The sequence below is a fragment of the Monodelphis domestica genome, chromosome 2 (assembly GCF_027887165.1).
Source record: "Monodelphis domestica isolate mMonDom1 chromosome 2, mMonDom1.pri, whole genome shotgun sequence".
Classification (NCBI taxonomy): domain Eukaryota; kingdom Metazoa; phylum Chordata; class Mammalia; order Didelphimorphia; family Didelphidae; genus Monodelphis; species Monodelphis domestica.
The window spans coordinates 138,875,755-138,889,328 of NC_077228.1; the positions used below are offsets into that span (position 1 = coordinate 138,875,755).

Below are 13,574 nucleotides of genomic sequence, written 5' to 3' on the forward strand. Positions count from 1 at the left end.
ATATTTGTAGAAATTGCCTTGTAGGGCAACACATACACTACCTCAAAGAAGAAAATCTGTATTAGTGACCTATATTGTGATCTGATGTGCCTTTTGTAACATTTTGTATCTTTTCTAATTTTTTTGGTATTTTCTTGAATGTATTATTGCTTTATCTACCTAATTTGCACTCACATTCTACCTCATTTGCACTCACACTGTTTTATTTACCTTATTTGCATGCTCACTCTGGATCATGTTAAGTCTAAGAGGAAATGAATCTTAATTTTTTGAAAACTAGCTTCTATACTTTACCTCTGTAATTGTGAAATATACACAATTTTAATATTTTGTTTTTTTCCTACATGTGTCATACAATATTTGATTTTTCTATTTTCTCATTTATTTTTGCCTTTGAAACATATGTCATTAGTGTTGAAAAGGTGTTTTTTTTAAACTATTTTTACTTTTTGCAACAGAATAAGCCAAGATGTCCATACCTAACATATAATAGCATACCCAAAAGGCTTTGGATTATAGCAACCTGTCACTAGTTATTTAAATATTCTGAGACTTTTGCTTGATGACTATGTCTAATCAAAGGAGAAAGAGACCACAAAGGAGCACAGAACTTGACTTGCAAAGTACCAAACAAGCACAAAAAGGTTAAAGAAACCATCAATCATACGGGGATTGATGGCATTATGCACAAAAAAGCACGACTTGATCATGTGTGAATCTCAAGGTTGAGGCTGTTTAACATGTGTTAAATACAGAACTTCCTTGTACCACACTCTATATCAAGCATATAACATTAATTGCTCTGGCTCCATTATCCCAAAAAATAGAAGAAAGGGGTTGAACTGGGGAAATCTATTTCCCATTTCTCTCGAGATCTAGTCTCTTTTTCTATTTTCTTTCTTGATATGACAACTTACTGTAGTCCAGGATGCTAAATTGGGTTAATGAATGATTCTTGTTGCACACTTATGGAACATGGATCGCTACAAGAACCTGTTGTGATTTGTGAAATTTTTTCATTTTTTCCTTCTTCCCAGAATTTTTTTCAGGTTTTCTTTTTATATTTTACTTAGAGGTTATTTTTTTTTATTTCTTTGACTTCTTTTATATTTTTAATACTTGATTCATATGCCTTATGACTCGACCATGTATCCTATATGTATCCCTGTATCCTCCTCAGGGGGAATGTATTATTATTTTCCTCGGGGGGGGGGGGACTATATTGTTTTGAACTTTGACTTGATTGAGCCTAATTTAGAACAAGAGACTAGAATCTAGGTGTCTTAAAGATGCCTTCAGAGACCACATGCTGCAACAAAAGATCCAGAGTGAACTTTGAGATATAGTGAATTTGAACTTTGGAGGGTGTTGAAATGCTTTTGTTTTGAATGTATGCTCTTATGCCATAGAGGGCTGCCCCCTAATTGGCTTTCTGTCAATGCACCTATTATTGGTTTTGTTCCTTTTCTCTTTTATTTTCCTCCTATCCCCAAATTATTTTAATTTCCCTTTTAAAAAAAACTGTAATATTTGTATATACCTCTAGTTCAAGTTATGTTAGTTATGTTTTCATCATACACTGGGGAGACTGGTCTCCCAAAGGATCACAGGAGTAATGTATTGATTGGAATATTGAAACCTGGGGACTACAATTCCCACAATTCCTTTTTCCTTTTCCTGGATGTACATCATTAAGTCATTTCTGCCCAACCATGTGTGCTCATTCTCTCTCTTTCTCTCTCTCTCTTTGGCTTAGCCTGGCATGGAGGAAGGGAGCTGCTTTTTCTTTCTCTGGCATCACTTGCCCTTTGCTCGAAGTTGATTTTAATAAATAGTATTAAAATAATGCTTGGCATATTGAATATTAATTTTAAAACCTTGCTGTCTGATACAGTGGTCTAAATGAAGAAATAAACTACCAGGAAAAATATTCCATCCAAATCCATTTACAATGTTTAATAAATTTACACACTCTTAAGTTTTCAACATAGACCTTAACATAGAATACTGGGGGCTTTTTTGTGTTGTTTTTTTTTTTTGGAGGGGCAGTAATTTGCTTACAAATTCTGGCCTCAAAATATTTTATTTGCTCAATTATTAAAGGTTTCAGGTAAATATAATGGCAGATAAATCTAAGTGCTGATTTTGAAAAAAATCTAGAAACGAATAGTCTTTTTTTAGCATAAATTCAAACTACATCAAAATTAGAATGAAAAAGGAAAGATTGCATTAAGAACAAAACAAATTTTAAAAATATCAGGTTATTTTGCAGTGATAAATTAATAGACTTGAGAACCTAAAAGAGATCATCTTGTGTATGTACATAGGTTCTCAAGTTTTTAATCTTTACAAAGTCAAGATTCTCAAGGGAAATAACAGGTAGAAAAATTAAAGGGAGTCAGGCAGTACCAGACCTCAATCTATACTATAAAGCAATGATCATTATAACTATTTAAATAGTAAATAAGATTCATATACAACTGAACATAATAGCATAGCATTTAATGATGATGATAATTAGTATTTTTATAGTTTTAAAATGTGCCAAATATTTTATATAGATTATTTCATTTGATTCCCCTAAAACCTAAGCCCATCAACTACTATGGTAAGGGTTCCTTTTTGATCAAAATGGCTAAAATTGGCTTTATACCAAAATTGCATGCCATGTACCACAATAAACTGAAAATGCATATTGATCTAAATTTTTTAAAGGCATAACAAAATCAATAGAGATCTATAATAGCATTTATAGCATTATATACCTCATATAATGCCTTATTATCATGATTCTGGGTCATTTGCTATTGCAAAGGTTCATGATGCCATCAGATTTTGGGATGATACTCTCGACAGCCAGTACTGCTAGACAATAGGGCTGGAAAGATTTCATGGTGTTCATGTACTTAAAAGGGAAACAAGTATTTTCTCTAGCCAACTACTGAAAGTTAACATTTCCTTTTTATATTTTCCCAACTTTCATGATTCTCTTTGTAACTGTATGAGCTTTCCTCAGTCTCTTTGGCTTCTGGGTTATTAGCTAGACATTCTGGTTTTTTGTTTTTGTTTTTTTTTAGTAGGTGAGCCAGCTAGGAGGAGACATCCAAATTTCATCTTATTCTGGCCTTGCAAACCAGATTAAGAGATCTATAGGATATGGGAATTTTAGTTCAGAGTGCTCATCTCAATTATTCATTACACAACATAAAGCCAGGTAACTCAGTCTCCATAAAAAATTTTGGCAAAACATCAGCCACACAGCAATCTTGGCTGGGCCCTTACACAGTAATTCTAGTTTCACATTCCTTGATAAAACTCTTAGAAAAAGAAATCTGGTTCTATTGCTTGCATGTTAAATAAGTTTCTAGGGATGAAGGAGAAGGAGAAGAAGGAGGAGGAAGAGATTGTGTATTGTGATTCAACTACATTTTATTTGTCTTTGTACTTTTGGGTAGAAGGGTTAATTTTTTATACTCTTACTCAGGAAAATTAATGAATAGTCATTAGAAAACTATGAACAAATAAAAGACATAGGAAATGTTAAAAAGGGCACGGACATGGTGTGGTACATGATAGTATGTATGTTTGGCCTAAGTTAAATAAAAACTCTTGAGTTTGGAAAAAAAAAAGGAAGAGGAGGAATTCCAGAAGAGATAGCTGAGAGATTGTCATCAGTCAGCAGGGCTGCAGGCAAAAGAGAATCAGAAGAAGAGGACTAAAGATAGTGGACAATGTAGCAGAATCACTGACTTTGTAAAAGAATCCAATACAGAACAAAGAAAACTGATATGGACATAAATTGTTAGATAATACGTCATTGAACACTGCACATTTTCCACCATAATTACAAACAACACTATACATAGTACTAAGAAGAAGAATAAAGACAGAAGATAGAGACAGCAGTCAACAAGAGAAGAGGAGAATCTGAAGATTTAGTATTTCTGTGCATCCAATACACATTTAAGATACTTGTTCATATTCATGTTAACAAATGTATACATATGGATCACTGAGAAAAAATGGTACTGACTATAATATTCACTTTAGTTTTATGAGGTCTTACCTAAATGGAAAGTTTTGGTTTTATAACATTCCATTCAGGTAACATCAGAAAACATATAGATCTTTATATAGATTTTAGTATTGTCAGAAGGAGAATATTTATCTTCCTGACACATACATGTACATATTTGTAATATACTTTGTACATAAATCTGTAACATGCTTTGTATATAAACATTGTACCATAGTCTATAGGTAATGTAAGAGAGAAACCTTTGGCAGAAATAAGGTGCAAAGAGAAAGCATGAGGGAAAGGCAAAGGAAAAAACTCAAGATTCTAGTGAGAGAACAGAAGCTGAGAGAACTCAAAACTGCCAGCTCATCTGATTACTCCAGCTGAGAGCCTGAGAAGAGGACCTCTGAGGCTGGGGGTCCCTCTGGATACCAATTGCTTACCAGTGAACCCCTGAAATCTCTTACTCAGCTTGAGACATCGTAGACTGGGACTTTGAAGAAAGCTGTCTACTGAAAAATCTTCCCTCCTAAAATTATTCTCTACCTCTCCCTCCCCAACTTGTCCAAAACTCCATTACTCAAACTAGATTAGCTTGAGAGTAGGAACAAAACCAGCAGCTAACTGGAAAAGGGGTCAAGGCTAAAAGCCTGGAACCCCAAGATTTGGGGGGGGGGGTCAGTCTGCCAGTCAATAGGGATTCCTGCTACCCACTTTGCTCACCTAATATCTTTATCTCTCCCTTCCCTGAGTGATCCCAAATAAAGTGTTACTACTTAGATCAGGTCTGCCTAGTTCCTGACTCTAAGGAAGGGGGCTGAAGATTTGGGGAGAACCAAATCTCTCCCCAAAAGGAAGGGTTAACTCAGGATCCTAGGGATTCAAATAACTAGATCCAAAGGAGTAATCCCCTCCTCTGGGTAGAATAGTAACTCCAGGTTTTGGGGGGAAGAGAAGTGGCAGTTGGGGTATTTGAAGGACACAGAGACAAGAAGTCCATCTGGTCTCTCAACCACAGCTAAGACCAAGAAGGAAAGTTCTGTATTATTTCACTAAAGCTCCTGCCTCTAATTTTAATCTCTACCTCCCAAATCACACTCAGGAGACATACTCTGTCCCTGAAGGAGACAAAGCTGGGTTACCTTCCCCAAGAAGAAGAGAGGGGAAGATCAATCTCTTCCCTCTCTTGATTTCTCTCAACTCTTTCTTCCCCTCTTTCCAGTTCCCTGGTGTCTGTGTGTCTGTGACCCTCTATAAGCCATATATTACAGTAACATACATAGAATAGCAAAATGTGTAAGAATATAAATAATGTACAGGTTCTATATAGCATATTGTGAATAGTTAGAAAGTTGCAAGAGTTAAATTTGTTATTAGATCTGTATATATTTGTATATTTGTACAGGAAACCATTTGTATATAGATATAAATATGTACAGATTTCTGTAAATTAGCTGTAGAAAAAATGTAGATTTTGAAGATAGGAAACTGAATTTTCAGTTATCTGTAGTCAGTTTTGTTTTCTGTACTAGGATAAGGTTTAGCATAGAGAAAAATTTTGCTTTGAATTGTTCAAGTAAGATTTTTAAATGCACTTTGCATAAGTCTTTTTACATACTCTTTGGAATAATTTTTCATAATTAGAGAGATTATGATTTTTCTACAAACATGAGCTACATTGAGTTTATTGGAATTTTCTCTTTGCAATTTTGCTAGATAAGCATAAGATTTTTAGACAAATTTGGTTTTCTGTATTAGCTTTAGAATAACAGTGTATGCTTTGTAACAACTATTTTTGTAAAACTTGCATTTTGCATTTTTGGAATTTTATTATTGTATTCTTTAGCATTTGATATTTTGAATTATCTACTATTGTTTGCATTTTGTTTTTGCTTTCTGTAAAATGGCTTATTGTGATTCTCTATTTCCCTTTTTTCCTTATAGTATATCCCTAGAGTAAGGTAGTGGATAGAAGTAGGAAAGATAGAGAAGTTTAGAATAGGACTGTTTGTTATTTTCAGTAAGTATAATAAGATAAGTTTACTTCAACAAATTTACTCAAATGATCAGAGGTAGGAAATGTAATGGGAAAAGGACAGGGATAAGGATAAGATTTAAGACAAGTGGAAGGATGTCTTTAAGATACATGCTAGGAACTCTAGAGAAAGGATTTTAGCAGGCAGGGGGCAGAGGAGAAGCAGTTTAAAAGGAACAACTGTTAGAGTAAGTGACTTCCTGTGGAGGCGAGATTCTCTTTCGGTTCTGAAGGGAGGAGGAAGAGCTGGCTTGCCCAAGCTTGGGTACCTCAGCCTGTCTGTGGAGAAGGGAAAATCCTAAAATCATCTTGGGAGGTTCTCTGTTTGATTGGAGAACATCTAGCAAAGAATCTTGACTATACCTACTGTGGTTTTATCAACTTTCCAGAAGATTTTGTCTAAAATCCTAACAGTTTTGGCTTTGAGGTTTTACCTCAGGGTTCAGACCCACCAGGGTTGGCCTTAGTCATTTTGAGTGCAATCATTATGGGTTTTGGAGACAGCTTTTGAACTCAACCAAACCAACTACTGAGGGTCATAGATAAACAGCTTAGCTAGCTCTTTGGGGGGAACATCTAGGTAGAAATAGGGAGCTGGTAAGTTAGCTTGAAGACCAGAAGACTCCTTCTTGTGAGGGACATATGTGGAGGGTTGGATAACTAGATCCTTTAGAGTTAGGGACACCTTGTTTTGATCTTCAATTTGTACCCTCTCTTTGAATAGAGATACTGATTTTATATAACATTGTCTCCAAGGCATTTTGCTGTACTGGCCCAGTGAGAGAAAATAATTCTGCTTTACTCTCCCAAACAGAGGCTAGAATACCCAGAGACCATGGCTGGGTATTTAGGGAGGTCTCTAAGTGGAAACTACATGTATCCATTTGAGTTCTATTAGCCTTCTGGGTTATTAGCTAGACATTCTGGTTTTCTTAGGCTGGACCTTCTTCCAGGTCAAGTCTACTACTTATAGTATCCCACAAGGGCTAATCTTGGGCCCTCTTCTCTTCTCCTTCTACAATATCTTCATTAGTGATATTTTTAGTTCCCATGGGTTCAATTATCATGTCTATGCAGATAATTTTCAAAGCTTTATAAATCTCTAACCTCTCGCCTGACCTCCAGTCTACAGTAGACATCTTGAACTTGATGCCCTGTAGGGATCTCAATTTCAACCTGTCCAAAACAGAATTGATTATCACCCCCTCCCACCCACCTCCGAAATCTTCCCCTCTTTCCAAATTCTCTGTTACTTTGGAGAACATCACCAACCTCTCAATCTTCGAGTCATCTCACTTGCACTCACCCCACATATCCAAACTGATTCCAAAAATTACTGGTTCTACTTTCACAACATCTGTTCTGTGTTATTTGCTTTTCTCTACTACAAGAAACACCCTAGTATAGAGCCTTATCACCTCTTACCTAGACTACTATAAGAGCATTCTAATTTATCTTTTTAGGTCAAATCTCTCCCCATTTCAGTTCATCTTCCATCTAAAAGTACCTGCTAAAGCACAGGTCTGACCACATAAATTCATTCAAAATTCTGTTTGGCTGTCAAACTTCTTCACAACCTGCCCTATTTCTACTTTTCCAGTTTTTATTAAACTGTATTCTTATTCATGTACCCTTTAAGACCTGAAAATCTTGCTGTTTCTCATAAGACACACTATCTCCTGACTCCCTGTCTTTTCACTAGCAGTACTCAATAGCTGGAACACTCTTCCTCTTCACCTCTACCTGTTATTCCTTGATTACCCTTAAGACTCAATTCAAGATTTACCTCCTGCAAGAGACCTTTATGAGGCACCCCTATCTAGTTCTTGTGCCTTCCCTTTAAGATACCTCCATTTACACTATAAAACTTCCTGAATGTATATAACTATCTGCATATTGTCTTCCCCAGGAGCACCTTGAAGATACATTATTAAAAGGCTATATTTTTTTCTTTTCTTTGTTTCCCAAGCTCTTAGCTAAGACCTGGCACAGAGTGGGCACTTAATAAAAGTGTATTAATTAAATTATTTTAGGAGTCCATGACACCAAAAAGAAAAAAGATGAGGGGGAAGGGTTAAGAATCCCTGCTCTAATAGGTTCTCACATTTGGTTAACAACTCTTACCTTGCTTTAAAAAAAAAATTAATATCTTCACTTGGAAGACGTTTTATTGTTCTCCTTAATCTAAGTAGATATGATTCTATTTCATCTCAAGTATCCTTTTGATATATGCTTCTCAAATATCTATTTCTTGGCTTTATAGATCATGAGGTTTGCTAGGCAGATGGATAGGAGTTCCTGTCTCAGGCCTCTATTTTCTGCCATCATCAAGACTCCACTGGGATCCTAATTACTATTTACTTTTGTCAGTTTATGGTACTTTATCTTATCATGAACTATGATATTTGAAGTTTAACCATTACTTTAGATATATTAAAGACTGGGTCATTGTTGGGGAGTTTTAATGGATTTTTTTCTATGGTTATCTTGTATTCATGTGTATTTTTTTTTACTGGCTACTTTGAGGAAATATTCTTTGATGTTTTCCTTAACTTTGGTTTCTGGATCTTAATTTTTTTTAAAAAGTCTTCTGAAGTGAAAGTAATCCTGAAGTTTGTGTATTGTCAACTATATTTTACACGCTATTTGGCTCTAGGTTTTGAAATAGAATAAATTTATAATTCTATAATTTTTGAACTTTAACTTCCATATGTACTATGTTCCATTGAATTCTATCATCTACTACAGTAATTTTTCTATTCACTTTACCAATAGTTTGACATATTGGAAAAGGAAGAGTCTTGTACTGAAAAATTTGCCTTGAGCTTGAATCTCTCTTTAGAAACTGACAACCTGTTTTTGCAAAAAAAAAACAAAACAACCTTAACTTTTCTAAAACTTAACTTTTCTAATGCAAAAAATGGAAATATTAAAAGTACCTACCTACTTCATAATCCTATTGAGGATCAATAGGGATAATATACATAAAGTGCTTTGCAAACTTTAAATTGCCATATAATGTAAACTATTAATATAACTAGCATTATTATTACTACTTCAATATGTCTGGGGAGTTTCCTATTATATTATCTACACTGGTTATTTTCTTTATTTTTTCTTTTTTTTTAATCTCTTAATTCCCTTTAAATTTTCAGCTAATTTCCACATCAAAATTTCTACTTTTTTTTGGTCCTATTAATTTTGTGGTTTCATCAGCATTGCTAGTTCTACCTTCACTCAATGTTTAACTTACTCAATTGAAGAAGCTTTTAGGGATAGCTTAAATGTTGATTTTTTTCCCAATTCTGATCCACAGAATTTTTAATTCTATCAGTTCTCTGCTTTATTTTTTTTATTGTGGTTAACTGTTTTGATGTAGTTTTAATCAATTTTTTTCTCTTTCACATTGTTGATTTTTATTTTCTTATTTTCCTAGGTTATATGAAGAGTCAAGTACTTTTCAATCCTGTCACATCTTAAAACTACAACTTTTTCCCCCCAAAATTGTTTTTAGTGACAAGTTAAAATGTCCCTCATCAGAAATCTCATCAATGATTATTGTCACAAGTCTATGCTGAATCATACAAGAAAGAAAAAGGAAAGAAATACTAAGAAAATCTATGTGGAAGTAAGAACTAACAGTTAAGTAGGAGAAATGAAAATGTAATTTTCACCATACCAACTGAAATTATGGAAAAATGTGAAAGGTCATATGGTTTCTCTGCAAGATCTACAACTTGAAATGATAGTGAACTAAAAGGAGAAGAGTATTTATTAGCTATAAATCCACAAGCTTTACAATTGACCAATTAAGGTAGGAAGCTCTACCTCAAATTATAGGAAAAATTTAATTTTAAAAAATGAAATTTAACTTAATAATGGCAATGCTTGTTCCCAATTATATTCTAGGAAGAAATTAAATTCTGTAACCAACTCCAATAACCTCACTTGAGAACATTTTTTCCATCAACAGAATGTTTCTATATATTTCAAAGAAAAGTATTGATCAGAAATAACTTTATCACATGATGAATGAAGACTTTCCTTAAACAGTCCCGAGGAGGAGGAACTATTTTTAACCATAGCCGTCTATTTGACCTTTGGCAGCTGTTTTATCAGATAGAGTGCTGGATTTGACGTCAAGAAGATTCAAGTTCAATTCTCATCTCTGACATCTGCTAGTTCTAACATTTTATGCAAGTAATTTAATCTATCTCACTGACATGCCCATCACTTTCTTTTCCTTACTACTCTCTTCTCTCTAGATTTTCATATCACTACTCTCTTCTGGTTCTATTCCTACTTCTATGACCATTCCTCAATCTCCTTTGCTGAATGTGCATCCATATCACACTCAAAAACTATTGGGGACACATAAACCCTGATCCTCTATTCTTCTCCCTCTATACTGGCCTAAAATTAATTAATTGTTACAATTAATAAAAGATAACTGACAGTCTTGGCTACCTCATCTTTAAATGGATAATAAAGTCAGATAAATGAAATAATTTATACAAAAGTCTGCAAACTTTAAAACACAATAAAAATGTTAGTTGTTATTGTTGCTGTCAATAGCTGTAAAGGTAAGGACAATTTTCCTTATCTCAAATTTAAAACCAACTATGAAAAATTCATCCATTGTTCCTATCTCAGACAACAAGGATACATCTAATATGTAATACATACTTATATTTTACATTTTATTAGCTAATCTTGGCTAGTTCTTACATCTGATTTTCACATGGTATGCTCATGAAAACAGCTCTTTATCATACTGGCCCCATATGGTAGGAATAAATATAGCACAGTCAAAAAATATGCAAAACTTGGAAGCCACAGAACCTGAAGTTCAGGTTCTGGTTGTGACACTTACATCTTATGTGACCTCTGGCAGTTTCCTTATCTGTAAAACAAGAAGGTTGAACTAGAGTATCATTAAGAATCCTTCTAGGTACAGATCTAGGAGGCTATATAAACTCTGAGAATATGACTCATGCCTTTTTTATTGTTCTCCAAAAGATATGATATCTGGAACTATCATCAGTCCTAGTCATAATACAACACCTTCTCAGTGAAATTTAAGATGAATTTGATCATTTGCCTGCCATATCACACTACTAGCCCACAATGAACTGACAAGCCACTAAAAGGCCCAAGATTATAAAATGGGTAAATTGCTTCTAGTCCTACTCCTTCATCTTATAATTGTGAAATAATTTTTTTAACCAAGTATTAGGTTTTACATTTATCTCTTTAAACTTAGTTTTCATATCTGGAAGAAAAATCTATTCTCTGAGATACTTTTGAATTTTGCCAGTCAACATGTTATTCCCTTTAGCTTTATATTATCTGCAACTTTAATATCTCTCTTTAACCAACTCATTATTATAAATGTCCAGTAGGATGAGGCCAGGTGCAGGAACTAAGCTGGACAACTAAGCTAGCCATTAGATAGCTAATCTTTTGTTCTAGCTATTCAATATTCTGTAGCCTGTATCTCTCTATCTTGAACTCAAGAATATGAGAAATTTTGTCAAAGGCTTTGCTAAATTAAATTTTAAAAGCTACCTGAGTCTACAGATTAAGATTAAAAGGGAAAAAAAAAGAAGTCTCTTGAAAATATAGGTTAAAATGCTACTGTACGACTTGACTATGATTAGAAACCCATTCTATAAAAATAAAGGACTCAAAAAAAGCAGTATGTAACTGAGTATTAAATGAATTATAAAGTTATTTCTGTCTCAAAAAGGTCTTTCCCTTAAATTTTATCTCATAATTTGACCCTTGATTATATGCTAACTTAGTCTTTGAAGTTTAACCTAAGTAAACTTTATCGTTGTCTGCCTTCTATTTCCTTTGGGTTTGTGGGATTTAGGGCTATTGACCTATATAATATTTGCTAGCATTTAATGAGGATTAGAAATATATAATCAATCCTATCGAAGCTGATCATTTCCTCCGATGTACTATGCCTGCCCAATACCTAGCTGTTTCTAGGGGAACAAATATAGGAAAACCAATGTATTTAAAAGTTGTTCAAACTAAACTGAAAAGAGGTTTTGTTGTAGTTTGTTTTTTTTAAAGGCATGGCTCCTTTAAGAAGCAGGCTGAAAACACTTGGGAGTGTCTTTGCTTCAGTATGAGGTCCATTCTATACAGCTACAGAACAAATAAAAAGTGGGGATATAAGTGAGTGACATAAGTAACTGCCAAAGTAAACTCTCCACATTAAAAGGAAACCAAAACAGGGAAACCATGCAGGAGGATTCCATGTAATTCTTTTTCCACTGGTCACAGAAGCAAAAGGATGCAAAGGCTTACTTACAGAAAGAAGCCATGTGGAGAAAAAGTAGTTTCCACTGGCATAAAATGAGCTGGGACTTCAGGCCTAGGGGCTAGCAAGATGCAGAGAAAATTCTAGTTAGAAAAACTGGAGCAAGCAAGCTAATTAAAGGTTTCTGACACCTGAAGCAGGGGGAAGGGGTATAGGCCAAAGGCAAGCTTTCACACCGAGCTCTGAAGCCCAGAAGCCTCGAAGCAGCTGGAACAAGGCTGGAGCAGACAGAAGCGGTGAGCCACCGGGAAGCTGCAGACAGGCAACGCCCAGAGCGCAAGTTAAAGGTTTTCCTGAAAGCAAAAAGGAAAACCCAAAGTTAAGTTAAGCAGTGAATGTAACAGTTGAGGTTTAGTGAGGGAAGGCACTTAAAAACTAGATGCTTATATCTCTTTGAATCTTGCTCCATCATGTAGTATTGCACATATATGTTATAGCATATAATTTAACTTGCCTTCATAGTATATATTTTCATATAAAAATGAAAATATATTTTTCTTAGTTATGTATGGCTACTGGGGTTTATATGGTAAAACTATATATGTATGTTTGTATGTGTGTATACTCTTTTAACAAGCATCACTTTTCACCCTGTGAAAGCTAAAGAAATATACGTATAACACCTAAAAGAACTGTTCAGCCTCTCTAGGGTTACCTTGTCATGTACAAATCTATGAAATAATAGCAAATGTCATGAGATTTGTATATATAGGCCCCAAAGAGAGGTTTTTTCCTCAGAAATGGATAACTAAAAAAAAAAAAAAAAATATATATATATATATATATATATATATATATATATATATATATATAAAAACAGACTCTAGCCAGAACCGACTTTTCTGTTTAAAAAAATACAATTCTGTATTAAAATAACTGCATAGATTCTTTAAATCACCAGTTACCTCCATTTTATAGAACTAAGTTATTGTACAGAGCAAGATTTAAAGAAATAGATACATCTAGGTATATGCTGACACTATCACTATGTCCCAACTGTTCTCAAAAGCTGCTTAATAACTCTGAGTTTAATTATCAGGTATAAGTAACACTTCAACTCTTTTCTTAAGAGAGTTTCTAAGCTAAATGAACATGAACAATAAGTTTAGGGCTTGGTTCCTACCACATCTATAGTGAATGATTGTTAAAGAAGGTCACTTTTCCATGCTTTAATTTGTTCGAGTTAC

The 13,574-nt window shown here is 34.2% G+C and overlaps 1 protein-coding gene across 20 annotated transcripts in view; it reads right to left on the reverse strand.

Moving 5' to 3' along the window:
• CDC42BPA (CDC42 binding protein kinase alpha) overlaps positions 1-13,574 on the reverse strand; it is a 414,118-nt gene that overhangs the window by 282,411 nt on the left and 118,133 nt on the right. Inside the window, exon 3 of one of the 20 annotated variants that reach the window (XM_056816039.1) lies at positions 12,564-12,680. The exons of 18 other annotated variants lie outside the window; for them this stretch is intronic. The gene's annotated coding sequence lies outside the window, so the exon portion shown is untranslated. Of the gene's footprint in view, positions 1-12,518; positions 12,681-13,574 lie in introns of all 20 variants that reach the window. One more of the 20 variants, XM_056816040.1, reaches the window with a different exon arrangement.